The sequence below is a fragment of the Uloborus diversus genome, chromosome 5, assembly GCF_026930045.1.
Source record: "Uloborus diversus isolate 005 chromosome 5, Udiv.v.3.1, whole genome shotgun sequence".
In the NCBI taxonomy this organism is placed as follows: domain Eukaryota; kingdom Metazoa; phylum Arthropoda; class Arachnida; order Araneae; family Uloboridae; genus Uloborus; species Uloborus diversus.
Genome location: NC_072735.1, coordinates 158,944,909 through 158,960,760, shown reverse-complemented (window position 1 = coordinate 158,960,760; position 15,852 = coordinate 158,944,909).

Here is a 15,852-nt window from a genome sequence, read left to right as displayed (position 1 = left end):
AATCAATAAATGATGTTAGAAATCTTACATTTTTTGAAAGCATTGGACAAAAATACGTTGCACTCTATTTTAATAATTATCAACATATGTGTTTCAAGTTAAATCAAAAACTGAAAAAAAAAAAAAAAAAAACGATTTGAAAAAGGAAGTTTAGCCCCTGACAATAATATGAATTTGGACGTCTTGAATTCAAGTTATGTTTTTTCCTATTCGCGAAGTGCGATAGAACCCTACACGTTGGGTTTATTGTTTCTACAAATGATTCTTATTACATTCATGATTGCGAAAAACATGATTCGAACTCAAGATGTCAAAATTCAAATGAATGCCATGGGCTGGACGATGGATGCTATGTGCTGGATGATGTTTTTATCTAAAGAAGATTGTGTAGAGTCGAGAGGGTCGGGTAAAAATAAAGTCAATTTGGGGGGAGATGGACGCCACCACCCAGAAGGAAGGACATGCTTGTGGACCAGAGGAGTTTGCATTTTAAGTTACGCTTAAAATTCATAGAAAAACCAAATCCAAGGAACATCAACTGCGGTTAAATAAAAACAATAAGCAATTGCGATTGCTCAAAAAAAAAAAAAGGTAGAAATGAAAAATTGTAAAAACACTTTTTACAACACAGGGAATCAGTGCAAAATTACTGAGAGTTATTCTAATATTCCTTTATTAGCAAAAAAAAAAAAAAACTTTTCGACTTTATGCAACAAGCAAAAAAGTTTTAAGAACCACCTTTATTAAAAATTGCAACGTGCAAGGTAAAAAAGTTGTTGCACTCAATATCTCATCAGAAATTTAGCCTATTTCGTATATAGCAACTGGTTGCACCGATTGGTTAAATTGATGGCATCAGAGGTTGATTTGATGACGTTGCGGTTAGTGTCCCGTAGAATATTTTCATTAGTTTTCGTTAACCGGTAGATCTATTAAAACGCACCTGGGGTGGTCACCAGTTAACCGCGATCGACCGATTGGTCTGTGCAAACATAGCCCGAGTTTAAAGGTGTCTAGAAGATTTACAGACTACCAAGTAAGACAATAAACCTTTCTTGTGGAACCCTTTTACCTTGATGGTGCTCTTTTTAATGTCAACTCAAACAGTATATCAAGTTTTAAAAGTGTTCACTCGTCGAGAAAAATCACTAAACATAGTGGAATTAAACCAAGTGTATAATATTAAAGACGACTTTGATTTTTAAATTACAAATTGTGTCAATACTGCAAGTACGCAAGGACGTAGATTTTAAGAGAAATTATGGGGTAAAAATAATTTTTTAAAGTATTTTTTGTCGCATATGAAAAGAAAAGTTTTTGCAATCTTTTGAGGAAAATAAAAATAACTGAATGCTCATTGTAACCTTTACCGGAAAATTTGTGGTTTCCTTTTAAACCAAACATTTTGAATTCAGGCAAAAATATGCCAAATTATGGTCGTGAACTTTAAACATCTTTGTAACAATAAAGCGGATATTTACTCCGTTTTTTGAAATCCTCGCATTCTTGACCTAACATTGTTTTGTTATTCAACTTCAGAGAAATCCACGGAAAATCCTCAACCAGGGTTCAACGTGTTACTTATCTTTTGATGCTCTTAGGAACTCTCAAACGCGTTGTTCGAAACTAAACAAAGAAAGATTGTTGAAAATAAAATCTTGATACTGTATCAATAGCTAAAACATTTCGAAGAATTCAAGCCATCGCAAAAGCATAGTTCAACCTGTTTTATTTCCATTGATAAATATACCAGTGTTAGGCTACACTTTGTAGAAATATTTGCTTTTTCTGGCAAGTCTCAAGAAAAAGCACTCAAGAGAATTTAGAACACGAAGAAAAACGGGTAAACATCAATTGTTACTTTTTACTGAAATGGAGAAAGATCAGAAAAGAAAAAAAAGTGAAAACATGCTTTGAGACTTCATATCACAGCCATGTGATTTACGTTTTTGAAAGTGATACACTATATTAAGTGTCAAAAAGAACAACGCGTACTGAAGTGTAACAAGTTGAAATAGGTAGAGGTAGTTTAAGTAAAGTATTGTACAGGGTTACTACAAATAGTTCCTTCATTTTCGAAACGCTATCTATCTAAAAGCAGTGCACGTACAACGATGAGGGTTACATGAAAATAACCACAAACGTCTCAAAATTTGTAATTGTGGTGGGAATACGAGTGTAATATTTAAAAATGGCGGCAGTACAGAAAAGAGTTTTTTTTTGTATGCGTGTGTGAGAGAGAGAGATTCAATATAGGTGATGTTCGTCTGCTCTTGCAGTATTTTGCAAGCACATTAATGACCTTGTTTATTTACCCCACTACCAAAAGCGTGCGTTAGAAGAATTGAAAGATAGCACCCATGCGGAAGTGATGACCATTACCCGGTCGACACTACGAAATGTGTGGGGTGAGTTACTCTACGCAAAGACACTGTCAACTGGATGTTATTCTTGAGTTATTCTAACGTTTTTTGTTGTGGGGTAACTAAACAAGGTCATGAATGTGCTTCCAAAATACTGCAAGTGCTGGTTTTCCCCTATTGTTAGTTTTGAATTCATAAAGCGTTTCTTCAAAAATCTCGAAAATTCATTTCTTCAGATACTGCCGTTTACCTGCTCAATGCAGTATTCTCCATTTCAAGTCCTCGTTTAACCTGCAAAACAGGTTATCTATTCTTGCTACCATTTGCTCTGTTGCAGCCACAAAAACCGGTTACACGTACAGACAAAGTTTTCAAAAATGGTCAAAATGGACTCAAAACGTACAAATCCGTCGAAATTTGGGCTTTCTTTTATACAGAGTGTCACCATTTAACCTGCAAATACTTCTATTTTCGCAGCCCTTTGCCCTAGATGCATACTTCTAACAGCACAAATAGTCAAAACAAGATGCAGAGTAATCACATTGAAAGTTTGAAGCAGAAAAAAAAGTTAGTGAAATCTAACAGTTTTTATTACTGAATTAAACTACATAACGTTAATGCACTATTTATTATATGTTTGTCTTGACTGTTGTACCGAAGAAGGGGCAACATTTAAGGTACCCCTCGTTTCCGTTATCGGGAGGTTCTATTGTATGCAGGGTATCCCAAAACTACCGCATAAACTCTGCACAGCTAAATTCCTAGTTGGGAGTGCATAAAAACTGCCCAAAGAAGCGTCTCTGTACGTCCCACAGTTTATGAGAAAAATACGAAAAACAGAGTATGATGTCGCTGCCGGTGCAAGGAAAAAACACTTTTTTTTGGACATATCAACAACAGTATTAGCATATACAGTGGACTCCCTCTATCTGAACACTCTCTGATGTGAACTCCCCGATATTCTGCACACATTTTGATGATCCCGGCGAAACTTCGTAGACTTAACATAGGCTGACCTCTCTGTACTCTGAACACCCTATAGTATGAACACCCCAGTAATATGAACGCTTTTTTCAATCCCCTTCAATTATTACCTCTCTATATACTGAACACGTTCACAATCAATGCTCGGGAATTCCTATGAATCAAATTGGAAATTCTAAAATACATTCACGATTATATCACTGATAGAATGGTATTAAAGAGAAAATGGATAGAAGAAAAAGAAAAACTATTTTCCTGGATAATACTGCATCACATGAAAACATTCAGCTGGGCAATATGAGACTGAAGTTTCTGCCATTGAACTACATTTCAAGAATCCAACTATTGTATCAAGTGATTTTTAAGACCTTTAAAATATGATAACCTTTAAGCAAAATGCGGCTGAGAGTCACCCGGAAACATTTTCACTTGGATGATACACAATGCAGAAATGATAAAAAATGACTTTGTTTTCAGGTATTGTACAGATAGCTGTATTGTAATATTAAATTGTTGAATGTTAGTTAAACTTTTCAAACTAGAAAAGAAAGAAGTAAATGCAAGAGTTTAAGTCCTACCGAGTTGAATTCAAAGTTGCACTAGCCACCAATACCAAATTCAACGGCTCTACCTCAGTTATTGGTACATCTCAGTGGGCAAAGTACTGAGCATAGTCCACTAACGTAATAGAATGCATACACAGTCTCCCTCTGTAACGAACACCCCCATAATCTGAACACTTTTGTTCGGTCCCATGAGTGTTTGGAATAGAGAGAGTCCACCCTGACGATAATGTTTAAAACGTCATTACACGTATTTGTTGTTAGACGAAATGTACGTATACTGCTGTTCAATAAAGTGTTTTTCTTGCACCGACAGTGACGTCATACTTTGTTTTTCGTATTTTTCTTGTTGACAACGAATCGTACAAAAACGCTTCTTTGGGCAGTTTTTGTGTACTCCTAACGAGGAATCTAGCTAAGCAGAGTTTATGCGGTCGTTTTGGAACACCCTGCATATGCTGGTCGAAAAAGAAATGTCGATAAGGTCTTGCTTTCTTTGAATATTTTAAATGTTCCTTCCATCTTCAACAACACGATTATCGTAGAAAATAATCTACTATGCCTCAATACTTGTATCAAATCAGCTTCATTTTACAGTTGAACACTGCGGTTGAATGAAATTTATCTGTTTAGATAATCCTGCTTACATATTTAATTTCAATTTAGAATGAGTATTTTAGTATTCCTTGGTTCGTCCAAGTAATGCGCATTAACATTCGCAAAGCCTCCGCGAATTCTTCTGTACCTTCATAATTGAACAAAGCATTCAACTCATCACGTTCGTAATTCCTTATTATCGCATGCTCAAATATCTTTCGATCTCTGTGAAAGCTAAATGAGTTCGATTAAATATTTAAGAAGCTCGTGCTAAAATTCGAAATGCTGCTCAAAAATGTAGGAGCTTGATTGAGAATTCTTATGAGTTTATTATTCTTAGTAAATGCAAAAGCTTCGTGCTTTTGAAACCGAGATGCTGTGCCACAGTGATAAATATTTCTTGTCTTTAATTAGAATTTTCTAGCAGTCCCAGTTGGAGCTTAATGGCTAGTACTCAATTACGACTGCTTCCAATTCGGGAGTTTATTTTGTTGTCAAGTTCAGGCTTGCTATTGTCTCATTAACTTCAATCGGTAGAGGTGTAAGTTTGTTCAAAGATGGTGTGTTTCATGAAATCTTTCATTTTGTATGTTTGTCGGTGTTTGTTGCGCAGCTGCAATTATCCATATTTTTATTTTTTTTTCCTTCAAATCAATCATTTACACTGTTTGAAGTCATAAAATACAGATGTTTGTCGCTTTGGTTTCTAGAATTCATCAGGCTGAAGTTTCCTAGAAAAGGCATCTGGAATATTTAGCATTGCAATCTTGGCGCATTTTGGGGATAAATGTCGAAAGTTCAAAATGAATCATTATATTGTTAACATTATAATCATTTGTTGTGCTTAGTCTGGTATAATCTGCCTCTAAATTCTGTTTTAACATTATATATATATTTTTTTTCTGATAATTTTCAATAAAAATTACATTTACGCTGAAACCGTATTACAGAAATTTCTTTTAAAAAAACTGTTTGAAATAAGCAAAAAACTGCCGGCAAATTGAAAAATAAAAGTTAGTATCCGCAAGCTTTGTAAACGACAAAATTTCATCTAGCACTGCACAAAATTTCCAGTAATGTGGACCCACGAATCAAGTATTCAAATTTAACCATCTATAGGAGCAAGGAATCCCTAAAGGGCGTCACTATAAAATAAAAGAGTTATAAAATCAGCTTGACTGCTTCTTCAAATTTCCCGCTATATGCTCATCTTTTAAACGTAAGATGAGATTTAATTGAAGGTTTGTAATTGGGATGATTCCGCTGAGAATAAAAATATTTAATTTTTCAAATCAAGCTTTTTTTTTTCAAGCGAGAGAGAGAGTGTGTGTGTGAGAGAGAGAGATTAAAAAAAGGTATTTAAGAATAATACAAGAAATCTTCCGATTAAAAAATATATGATCAAGTAACTTTAACAAAAATAACTAATCATCAAATGGAATAAAATGTTTGACCCATCTAGCAGCAAGCCCAAGAATATTTGGGTAAATCTATAGAGTTTGACATTGAGTGCGCGTACTAATTCCCCATTTACTCAGTAATAGTGGTACCTGCACGGCTTTGCCCGTAGTGGAAAATTAAAAGGCCATTTGGTTCTTATGTATATTTACAAACAATGGATGATGAATTTCTCGCGCAAATTTGCTATGTTCATTTGCTTGCCCATGTTACGGTTACACCTTATGATAATTTGGAAATTTACTTTTCCACGTAGTAATTATTTGCTCGGTAAAAGTTTCTTAAATTGGAATGGAAAAAGAACAAAATCGAATGTTCAAAAAATCGCTTCGAGGTGCACACCCCATGCTATAAACTAATTCTGTGCCAAATTTCATGAAAATCGGCCGAACGGTCAAGGCGCTATGCGCGTCACAGAGATCCCGATATTGAGACAGAGACACTCAGCTTTATTATTAGTAAAGAAGATCATAAATATGCAACTATATGAAACCTAATTAACAAATCACGCAATAAGCTCACGTTTTGTGCACTAAGAAGGAATTTCATGTAACCACAAAACACATGTGAGGCAGTGTATGTAGGGGGGGGGGGCTTGGTTATAAGAAGATAAGTCAACTTAGAAAAACAATAGTTTAGTCAAATCATTTGAATTACCACTGCTATCGAATGACACCCAGGGGAAATTCTTTTTCTAAGTACATTTGAGGCAGTGAAAAGCAAAAAGATGTAGATGGACATTTTTCAAGTTTTGAGTGAAACGAGCTTAAAGAATCGCAACTCCAATAAACTATAGGGGGGGGGGCTGCAGCCATTGTCTAATGGCGGATGAAAAAGGTAAAACAAACAAGTGCTGTAACTTATAACTTGCTTCGAAGCTTAATGAATGACAGTAATTTTTCATCGTGTTTGTGGGAAGCTTTCTTTTCTATTCCTCTGAAATTACATTGCACCATAAACTGTCTGAAGCCTGTAATTTATCACAAAGAAAACACGTGAAACGGAATGTTTTACCTTTTTCGGTAATATTGTTAATCACTACAGGTAGCGTATTCGAGCTCTGGAGTTGCAAATAAGGTTTTACGTAGGCTTTCATTGATTTTTTTTTTTGTAAATCATGCTGTATGGCAGCACCTACCAGAGCTACTAGTACTCTTGCCCCAAGACAAAGGAGATGTTCACCTACCAATTTTTACGGATTATCTCGAAATTTTTAATTTTGTCGCTGACATCCCTTTGCTTTTCACTGCCTCATGTATTCAATAATTTTCAAAATTTAAACTTTTTAGCACTATTTTTAGAATTTTCATTTTACTTAATCGTCCATGAACCCCGCTCATTTATATTTTCATTAATACTATTTTCATCTGATGTGTTCAAACTATCTTTTGTTTTTGCCTTTTTACAATACTACAGTAATTGGTGGACGCAAAAGTAAAAGTAAATAAAAGTAAAAAAGTCTTGATACTAAACACACATGTACGCATTTGAATGATACAAAATTTCTAAATCTTTACTTACAGTTTTCTTCGGGCTCCTATGCTATTTTTGTTAGTTCATATAATTATAATTCTGAACATTAACATTTGATTTGCTTCAGGCTAAAAATTTAATAATAAAAATGACGTATTGATAGCAATTCCGACTTATGAATTTAACTGTTTAATTTTTTCCCCAAGGGAAAAAGAAAAACAATTTCATTTCACAAATTTAATCAGAGTTTATTTTTGCTTTTGATTCAAATAATGCGAAAGAAAATTATTTCCGGAAATGGCGGTTTTTATTTAATTTTCGAAGGCCTATGTTTGTCTTCAGAGACCCAATTATTTTCAATTATGTTAATCAATATCTAATCAAGTTTTATGAAGAGGAAAATTATGATGTTCGAATCACAGACAGCGAAAGTTTCATTTTATTATTTTTTGAGCAATGAACTGATCTTTATAGTCTTTATTTTTTCTTAAATCAATGTGTGCAGTCGGAGTTGTAGTAGTTTAATAATTCAAGGGGGGGGGTGACATATTTGAGTTTTTCATTAATGAAACTTCCAGTCCGAAAGAGTTTGAACAAATATTTTATTATTATGTGACGAGATAATTTTTCTTTTAATGAGGAATTATGCAGTGCAAATAAGATTCGTTATGTAAGGACTTAACGATCTATTTAAAAAAATGAAAAAAAAAAAAAAATAGGATTAAAAAGGAGGATTAAATTTAAAAGCTCAAATAATCGTTACGATTTATACAAGATTTTATTAAGCGTGCATAGTTTATTCAGTAAAAAATTTCAGACTTCTTTTGTGTCTATGCGACGCTATACAAAGCTAATTGGAGGATCAGTATTAATTTGAACGGGTTCAGTATTAATTAATTTCAATAAATTAATACAATTTAAAAAGACATATCCCTCCTCCCCCTTTAGATTTCACATTAAAAGAAAAACAGCTAGCTTTGCTAGCTTATCTTGTCAGGGACTCGACAAAATATGTTTAAAAATTTACCTCTTGAAATTTCCCAATTGTTTTCCTTCATAGTAAAACTAGTATGTTGTGGCCATTACGAAACTGTCTTCTATACCTATCTCATGAGCACATCAATCTGACGTACAATCGCTAGTGTAATCGCTATTTCAAAAACTATGCTATTTGCAATATTATTACGCCATTAAGTACTTTGAAACAAATCTCTCTGAATCAGATTGGAAACACTACCGGAAAACGGTTCTATTTGAAGTATAACGTAGGCTCTATTAGTTCTGGAGAAACTTATTTGCCTTCAATCATCCTTTTTTTTTCCATAGGAAAGGAAGTTTAGGAAGGTAAATAAGGGTGAATTGGTGTTTCTACGATCTTATTGTTTGCTTTAAGGCAAGAATTTTTCCAAATAAAAATTCTATGAATGCTTCAATGAGTCACCGAGTAAAAACAATACCCAATTCATTAGAAAATATGAGGGGTTTAATTTAAAAAATAGTTTCCATATAAGGACAAACTTGTTATACAAGACTGAATTTTAATCTAAAAAAACTTCTTTTGCACTTAATTTGTTTATTCAGCTAACCAGTTATTGAATACTTGGTGTGTTTTGGGTAAAAAGTTCATTCTGTAGTTCTGTTGCGTAAATTTACCCATGCTTTCACAAAAGGTTAAATAGATTTTGCTGATTGAATAGCTCTAATATATTCATAGCAAAAAACCTTTGTTCACTATCTAATCACAAAGTTATTTTTAAGAAACCTTTCTAGAAAGTTAATACGTAAGTTTGCAAAATATAACAACAAGATTTTGTCTTGTTGACATTGCTAATGAGGTAATTTTACAACCCTTTTATTGTCTGTAAGTGTATTTTGTGAGGGAAAAGTTATTACTTTAAGAATACAGAGAATTTCAAGCATAAATATTTTTGAACTGCATAACCGTTTTGTTTTAGTCTTTTTTTCCTAAAATATAGCTGATCTTTTATGTACTTTTCACATTAAATCTATTTAAAAATCAAATGAAATTACTATTGGAAGGTCAATGTTGAAAAATTAATTTGCAAAAATGCTTTCAGGGTGCAAGCTTAACGTAACAAATGTTTAACTAATAATTTAACAAAAGCACGAATGGCAATTTAAGGCTCGCACAATAGAAAATTTCGGAGAAAAATGTAAAGGAAGAATTAAAATGAAAACAACTTGTAGCCTACATTAGGTGTATTATGTGTAAGTTGAACCATTTTTTTTACGAATAAACCTTTTTCAAGGCAAACAAAATTAAGATCAGTACCCAAAGTAAAGCGTTAACACAAGAGAAAAATTGGTCCGCTTTGACTTTGAAGTCTTGATGCAAATCTTAATATACAGATGATTTAGACTGAAGTCAATGGTAGATTAAATTCTTGAGTTTTATTGACTGTTAGTCGTAAATAGGTTCTTTTAATCACTTTTTAACCCTGTCCGTTGCGAGTAATTAAATATTTGAAATATAATTTGAAAATATTATGGGTGGGTTTGATCGATCATCTAGACAGATTTTACAGTCAATTCTTTTTATGAATTTCTTTCGCTATATATGATATTCTCAATTTCTCCTATCGCCCACACAGGGCAGGAAAAAAATTTAGTTATATATTCAAAATCAATTTGTAAGATTCAAAATCGCTTTGAATCTTAAAAAAATCCCATTTAGAGTTCAAAAAATGGCAGTTAGAATAAGAAAATGAGTCAGCAAAAAAATAAATAAATAAAATAAATAAATGAATAAAAAATAAAATTAAAAAATAAATAAATAATAAAATAAATAAATAAAAGCTTTTTGTAGTGCTGCCATTTATGATCGCTAAAAAGAAAAACGCTGGGATTTTTAAAACAGATATTTTTCTTGACTACTCTGCCGGAAAATGTTATTGTGAATTAAAATTTAGTCTCTTTAGTTATATTATTCACCAAGATTGTGCTGGACAGAATGAGTGGGGGAAAATGTGTTAACAGGATCGGTATTTAACAATTGGAGAATGTGACTTTTTGAACAGTAAATGCACGCTTAAGCACAACTTTTGTTTTTGATATTTTTAATCTTATTAAAAACCGTAACAGTTACTACACGATAGTAGAAACACTTTTATAACCATTTATTACCTTTTTCTATTCGCTTTTTAAGAATTGCTTTTTTTAATACATTAACTTTCTTTCTTGCTTGGAGTAGTTATTGAATCATTAAACATAATTACTGCTGCCAATTTATCCAATAAAAAAATCAACTTCAGAAATATGTTTTTAAAACGTAACAAAATATGTAAAAAAAAGTCCAAATTCTTCTTTCACTGGAGTATATGTCTATTTATTGATTAGACTATCCTATCGTAATAAGAAAAGGACTGTTTTAAAATACTCTCAAGTCTTTTGGGAGTTCTGGAGTGAAGCAAAGACTTTGAGAAAATTGTTTTTCATGAAACATTTAGTGTAATTTTCTCATTGGCATAAAACTGATGTAGGACATACTTTCTGTTGCTTAAAGTTTTCTTTCAAATGTTTCCAAAATTTAATGATATTTAAAAATGTATCACGAAAATTTATTTTATTTCATGAAAAACTTTCTGAAAATTTATGTTCAAAAAACTTTAAAAATTTTGACAACAAATCACAAATCCATATCAAAGCTGCTGGACTGCTCGTCAACATTAAAAAAAACACAAAAAAACAAAAAAACAAAAAACAAAACAAAACAAAAGAAGGGCTAAGGCAAAAATACATCTCCAGCTCAGTCATTCCAGCCGATGACTGCAATTTCGTGCTTATTAGCACTCTTCAGCCCGACACAGTGACTGAGCTGGAGGTGAAAAACCTCTTAAGGAAGCCAAGAGTAACAAAAAAACTGGTAGCTAATATGGAATTAGACAGACCAAACGAGTGACCGAAGCATGGTTCGGTTCAACTCGGAGATTGAACGCAAGTAAATTACCGCCCTATAACCTATGCCGGGGCTGATGAGTGCTAATAAGCACGAAACCGGAGTTGTTGTTGTTGTCGTGTGCCAGCGATGCTGGCAATTTGGGGTGCGCTGCTTCACTTTTCCAACTGTACCGTAATTTGGTGTGAAGTCCGACTTCTACAGTACACACATGCCATAAGGACCCGTTTATAGGGTAGGCAACCATTCACAGCATAGCAACACATTCACACAAAGAAAGGACAAGAACAAGAGAGAGAAAGTACGTCCATGCCCGAGCCAGGATTCGAACCCAGACCTTCCTGTCACAGTCAGACATCACTTACCACTAGACAAGGCAGGCGCACGAAACTGCAGTCCTCGGCTGGAATGACTGAACTGGCGATGTATTTGAAGATGAACATTTTTTCTCGTTTGGAAGACGAGTGCCGCAATACGAAATTTTAATTTTTCTCTTTTTTTCACTTAAAGGGCTTCAAATGACGTTGTCTTCTTTGGAAAATAGTGGCAGATTTTTCGCTCTAATATTAACCTCTGGAGAGCTCAACAAACTTACTTTTCGTAATACAAATTTCCTGAAGAGTTAAACTTCAAACGCTTGTCCTGTAAAATTTCCTTTCTTCGTATTGTGGCACTCTTCTTCCAAATGAGTGATTTATGGAACTTACTTCAATTATTTACTCCACCCATAGACTAATAATAAGAGTAGACCGAGCTATGGTAACCCTTTTGCTGCTCATAAACCAAACCATGTGACTGGTGGATATCATAGAAACAGCGGGCGTTAATCGTAGCAGACGATCAACGCGAGCGAGAAATAAAATAAATAGAATTGATGGAACACGGAAGAATGATCTTTTATGGAGTCCGATTTTTAAATTTGTTATTCTAAGTTGTAAATATTTTGTTAATATAGCGAGTTTTTCGTTTAGATAGTATTGTGCATTTTCTTTATTCAATTTCAATAACTCTCTAAGCAATTAAAGATGCAAGCGCACAAAAAGAATCGGCAAACTGTAAGATTTTTACCTACAATTTCAATTTAAGATATCGATTTACGCCATTACGTTTACACCAACGTTGACGTAGCAGTTCCGAATGAAATAAAATTACTGAAAACTGTGATCAAAAACTAATTACTAATGTCAACATAATGCATAACTAAAAGAAAAACAGTTCAATCATCTCTTCACCTGAAAAAAAATTATAATAACAACACATTACGTCTTAAAATACATGTCGAGTGCCAAACTATAGATAATCCTGCCATCTAGCAACCATGCTGCCAAAGTTTTCGCCAAGCCTTCCACCAGTCACATGATGTATCCATGAACCAATTTTTTCATCAGCAAGTCTAAAAAAGCTCGGTCTACTCTTATTATTAGTCTATGACTCCACCGTCTTGTATTTCTAGTAATTTCACAACTTTTGGGGATGTCTATCTCATCCATGCAAACACAGATGGACATTACAGATAAGACGTACACGCTTAAATCTATACGAATAAAGCATATACTTTTCTGAAAGAATATCCTTGAAAGCATATTTAAACTCCAAAAACATTTTAGAACGAAAAATTTCAGTGCCAACCCTCAGCGCATTGATTTTATTGAAAATATTTCGTCCACTACACGCCAGCTGCATTCAGATGTGATTTTTTAAACGTGTCAGTCTTATTGGAAGTTCTTTCTATTGTTAAAAGATTTCGTGCACCAATGTTGAAAAAAAAAAAATCCTCGGTACTTGAAGGAGAAAATAATGTCTTGACGATGTGGGTTTAAAGTATGAAATATTCTAAGAGGTTATCGGAAATTCCTTTTTGAGGAAAACGACTTTTTTTTTTCCGGCACGAGGCTTTGAAAAGTTTTCTCCTTTCAGTCATGCTTGGAGGTTCATATTTTATATTCTCATATAAAAAGGGAATAGTGTGAGGAAGTTTTAAAAATGAAATATAAATGCAAGTTTAGCAGTTATTCGTACATTCAATGTAATTCAGAGAATTTACTATACGATTAAAAGTTCATTTTGATAAAATGTATACTAGAAAAGATTATACGGGAAAAAATATAGTCGCACAATATATAGACTTTATTATATTTAATTTTTTGATTTAAATGGAAATGCAGTGCGTATATAAGATTTTCATACCACAGTAAACTCCCGATTATCCGTGAAATTGGAAGGCACAAGTGCCGCTGGTCAAAAAAAATTGCGGCAAACCGCAAAAGGTTAAAATGAAGGAGGCATCAGATTAAAAATTGTCCTTCCTCAAAAACTTAGCAGTATTGATGCATAACACTTTCTTCAAAATGTATACAACTAGTGGTACCCGCACGGCTTTGCGCTTAATAGAAAAATTGAAAGGTCTTTTGGTTCGCCTGTAAAGTTACAAATGACGGATGGTGAATTTTCTCGCCAATTGCCTTCTACTCATGTTACGGTTACACGTTATGATAATTTTGTATCTCGCCATTTGGTTTGTGCCCATGTTACGGTTCCACGTCATGATAATTTCGTGATTTATTCGTCCATCGTATGATAATTTTGTTCTTAAAACTGGAATAGAAAAAGAACCACATTGAGTTTTCGAAAACTCGCATTCGAGATGCACACCCCCATGTTACAAACTAACTTTGTGCCAACTTTCATGAAAATCGGCCGAACGGTCTAGGCGCTATGCGCGTCACAGAGATCCTGACAGACAGAGATCCGAACAAAGAGCTTTTCAGCGTTATTATTAGTATAATAAAGATACAGTAATAATGTTTTGTATTTTTGCTCAACAGAACTTAACATCAATAAAGAACAAGTGTATGTGCGCTGAAGAACGCATAAAAAATAAATAAATACGCAAAACAAAAAACAACTGAGTTTAAATTTACAATTCACAGATATTGGTATTTTGCTTTTTACTGCAAAGATACATATTCTTGATTGTTGACTGACTAGCGGATGATCTCTAATTTTATCAAATATATAAACAAGTCTTAATCTTAAAAAAGTTGTTTCAATAATAATAAGTGCCTTACTTGCCTGGAAGAATATCTGAGTGATAACAACTTTTCTCTGGTTTTTGAATTGAAAATAAATTTGCTGAAAATAATCTTGAGCTTTCTGTAGCAGGGTCATTCCAAAAGATGTCAATCTCTTACACCGCACGTAAGGGTTATATATTTCATCAAAAACTGATAATTTGAAAAGGTAATGACGAAACTTTTTGCTAAAGATATTACACATAAGTTTGTTAATTGTTGAGCAAAAAAAATTTGTTCATTTATGTTTTGAAGTATTATTTTTAATGACATGTATAAATCGTTACGCGCTGGGAAAAACGACCATTTTCCGTAGAATGGCCCAGCAGTATTAATTTTTGATTGTTTGAATATTTAATTTGTAAAAATACTGAGCTCATTTTTTGAAGGTTAACTTCTATTTTTGTAACAAATTATCCCTTAAAATATGAATAGGTTTATATTGAGAAAAGAATTTGCATATTTGTGTTAAAAAATATACCAATTAATTAGTTTTTATTTAGACAGAAGGAAATAACAAGAAATTGTTTGGCAACAGATTCAACCATCAGGAAGTTGTTTGGTGTTGCTGCATAAAAAAATTATCATTGTGGAAACTATCATACTGCTCATGCAGTATGATATTGAACCTCATGCAATATACTGAGAGCCCAGTTATTCCATCAAAATACCGCTGTACCGTTTTTGTTATGGACTCATCAGTCAGGAATAGACAATAACCGAGGTTGAGGCAGATGTCATCTCACTGAAGCTGAGAGTTTCCAACAAACTGGTCGCTGAAGTAAATTTAATCCATCTACGAGTGTCTGCAGCAATGGTACGGTTCAACTCTTCAACTAAAGGCAATGTTTGAGTTATTACGTGGTAAGTTACTGCTCCTGAGTTCGGGCTAGGCATACCGGCTAAGGCATGCAGTAAACCGACAGCCCGGTTATGTGATCCTGAAATTGCAGTTTCGTCCTCGGTATGGGCTCATCAGTCTGGAACTGGCAATAACTCACCTGGAAGCAGACGTCATCCCATTGAAGTAGACAGCTCCCAATAAAGTGTTAGCTAAAACTAGTTTTTCTAACCTACCAATAATTGCATAAACTTTTAATATTCCTCAACATTTTACACAGGCATTTAGTTCCAAAACAAAGACAGTTAATCCTTATTGAATATTTCTTTTCCTCTCATTTTTTAAAATTTATTCCATGTGATCACGAAAAGGTGTAAGTTACATATGAAAATATGTAAATTCAATTTCATATTTCTTCTTTCATTAAAAAAATCGAATATGGAATTATTTTTCAGGGAGCTAGTAATATGTGCACTGCCATTCATTGGAGTCATTGGCTTGCTTATTAGATGCATGAACAAAGCCTAAAAAAGAATATTTCTGCATGGTACCGACATGGGACACATTGACAGTCTAGAGGAGAAAG